The 3,385-nt window shown below is 33.7% G+C and overlaps 1 long non-coding RNA gene across 1 annotated transcript in view; it reads right to left on the bottom strand.

Moving 5' to 3' along the window:
* LOC108973000 overlaps window positions 1–3,385 on the bottom strand; it is a 27,606-nt gene that overhangs the window by 12,524 nt on the left and 11,697 nt on the right. Inside the window, exon 2 of the long non-coding RNA XR_001993691.1 lies at window positions 324–879. This is a non-coding gene — a long non-coding RNA (uncharacterized LOC108973000). The remainder of the gene's footprint in view (window positions 1–323; window positions 880–3,385) is intronic.

The raw sequence follows: 3,385 nt of genomic DNA, 5'->3' as shown, positions 1-3,385 counted from the left end.
GGTGGTTTAAGGTTAATCATGAAGTATTTTCAAAATTAATAACATCGCAATGTTAGTCATTCATTTTCTGTCTACGTGGAATATTTTCATTTTACGTACAATAATATATATTTTTTTGTAATTGGAAGCCCTTTACGGTGCTTATATAATATTTCATACTCTGTGTGATAAAAACTTCAAATATATTAACATAAGGCGTAGAGTAATGAAATTTTTGGTTAAAATCTGATCATGAATAATTCAAAGTTTGTTAATTATAATTTCGTCAATAGTTTTCCAGACTGAAATAATTATAATTTGATTTTGTTATAATTTGTACTTACACCATTGTATCGTTAATTTCACTGTAAATATACATACTACAGTTATTTATGCCATACAGTAGCAGTGATTGATTGCACCAATCAATGGCCGATGTCGTACCGATAAGTTGTGAATAATTATCTTGTAGGTCGGCCACCAAGCCGCCGAAAGCAGCAAAACTAGTTTCACTAGTGATGATGACATGCAACTCGCCTCTACCACCTCTAAAGCCTGTGTGAGTCGATCATTTCAATGCCGTAGAAATTGCCGCATATGTAAGCATACGTGCATTTTAAGTGGGCGTGTGTATTATGATGAATTTTCCCTCTAGATTTTTGTCGCCTTTTCGTTGGACATGATTTACACAAGCGCAGTTTGCTTTGCTTTATAGTAGTCGTTCTGGCCTTGTACCTTTCTGGTTTCTGGCGAATTTATATCTAGTTATTAGTTATTTTTGTCTGCATCACCTTTTATCGTAACACAATCGCACTCACACTTTTAAAATTTGGACGCGGCTTATGAAATTCTGTAAAATCCTTTGTGCTCTATGGGCGCTAGTTGTGTTAAAGTTTTCCGCTGAAAGCATAAAATGAAAAGATTGCAAAGTTTAGTATGTGTCATGAATAATGTATTTGTACATATTTGCAATATGTAGATATCTACTAGACTTATTTTGTGGCTAAAAAGTTTTACAGGTATCAAATTAGTAATTTTTATATTTTCCTAGCATTAATTTCTACATTTCTKAACTGATTAMTTAACATTTGTTTCTTTGATTCTACATGTGTACTTTTACAAGATGYTGCTAAATCTTTGYGGTTACCGCCTTATTTGCGCTTGCTTTAATAAAGCTCCCTAAATATTCAAATAGAGTTTCCACTTGCTTTTTTAAAGCAAAGGTAAAACATCTGAGAAGTAGGTCCAYCCCCTTAGTCTRAACCACTAWTAAAATGATTTTGAACTATCTGGTGTTCAAGASTTACGACAMYGAAGGGAAAGTTGCTTAAAGCAGCTATGGCCATTGTAAGCCTCCTGTCAAGATTRGACATGGTCTATTCGGTCAAATATTATCCAATAATGAAAGCTRGGTCTCAAGATGGATGATGGTGTGGCRARTAGTACGCTAGGTACTCCGATTATGTTAAGCATAAATTGAGCAAAGCACCCGAAACACATTATTTACAGAACGTAWATTTTYGTAATARAGTTGARCAATTTGTAAACATTGATCAGAGGTAAGTCTTTTCAYGATAAAATGTCAGACACTACTGAACAAAAATAATATAACACGGCTYACGCGTGATCTGTGAACACACTGCTATTGAAAAAAAAAAAATACATTTTCTTGGTTCACCCGTTAATTTCAGAGCTATTGCAATGAACAATGCCAAATAAAATCTGTTTATACAAGTATGTAYATATGTATGTCTAGAAATGCTTTTGAGTTCAAAAGAAGCTCCTGAAAATCGCATGATTTTTGAAGGTAATWTGTGGACATACTATGTTTTGCAAGGCTTACATGGGTATCATTACAAAAAATACTCACACAACTTTTTATTTRCATCTCCTAGATAATAAAGGAACATTCAGTTTAACCGTAAGCTAAGCTGAAACACTTCTTCATCCATCCCATCATATCCGCTGATGTGAAACTKCTGTGATATATATAGAATTACTGTTTTGGCGTACGTCGGGTACCCTCCGATATGTGGAGCTTGTCTAACCAATTTCCGTTGGTAAGCAACTTCAACGAATACTTCATGAGTGCCAGCTTGCTTTGTTACGATTGTTTAGGTGTCCGACTAAGCTTTAAAAGCGATGCAAAATTGTTTTGTTATACCGACTACATCCCACCAACTCACCTCCACTCTTCCCAACTTTTACAAAATTATTTTATCGTTTGATATGGCAAACACTTGTTTAGCTCAGTGCCATATGATTGCATTTGAAAGTCTATTGCGACTGCATTGTTTACGTTGGCGTGTTGGCGGCCTGTTCAATTCCACCGTACAATTCCACCAAGAGTGTGCGATTCAAGCGTTCACTAGTACGTTACACTTCAAGCATATTCTCATTAACCGTAAAGATGTATATGTAAATGTGTGTTAATGGAATAATATTTGTTTTCTGATGTTCAATTGTCTTATGTTTACTACCAGAGCACGCTTGCTGATTGGGATATTTTAACAGTTTACAAAAAACAGTAGATTTACAATTTYAAAATGGCTATCTCACATAAATCTCTTAATTGGCAGATCTTAGGTGTGCATTTAGATAACTTCAATTTCGTCAAGGTCGACTAATTAAATTATATGTYAATGGTAGAGCAAAACGCATTGAGATAGAGATTTGTGATTAACCTTCATTTTTAGTTGRACTTTGCGTAAATGGAGTATAATTAAAAAGTGGAGAATGAACCGTCTATTAATTTCCTTCAAATGAAAAGCTACCGAAGAGCGTTTCAAGTATATACTTTAGCTAAAATAAGTACAATGCGTTTTGGGTCTATTTACCCGTTTTAAAATGTTTTATGAATTTTGTTTTGCTGAAACGATACTAAAAGGTTGCTAAATAGGATTTTTTGTACTGAAGCCAAGAGTATTAGTATCTTAAAAGTATTTCCAACTTGACGCACATTTACGATCCGTTTTCATTTGTGCTTGGAATATCTTCAATTTTGTATTTTCGTTGTGTTCTCCGACGTTGGTTAAACCACAAGAGAATTGCTCATAAATAGTTTTGATTAAGTAATTTCACAGACTTTTTCCTTTGGAAGTGTTTGCAATATAAAATTCTTTAAAATAGTTACTGTTAATTTCCGTCTGACTTAATATATCGATTGATAACACAACAATTGTAAAAAAAGGACTAAGTTCGGGTGAAAACGAAATCGCATTTGACATCTTATGAACTTCTGTGTATTATATGTCGTCGACTTACTTGGTTTCGTAACGGTAATTCTTTGGTTTTATTTATTTCCATAGCGTTCAAGTTGCTASATAAACTTCTTCAGAGCAAAATTAGTTGGAAAAGTTCTAGTAAACCACCACAAGTTTTAAACCACAGATGCTTTTTCATATGT

This window comes from Bactrocera latifrons, unplaced genomic scaffold (genome assembly GCF_001853355.1).
Source record: "Bactrocera latifrons isolate USDA-ARS-PBARC rearing strain unplaced genomic scaffold, ASM185335v1 scaffold_446, whole genome shotgun sequence".
In the NCBI taxonomy this organism is placed as follows: Eukaryota; Metazoa; Arthropoda; class Insecta; order Diptera; family Tephritidae; genus Bactrocera; species Bactrocera latifrons.
The sequence above is the reverse complement of the archived record's forward strand: the minus strand, read 5'-3'. Positions and strand labels throughout refer to the sequence as shown.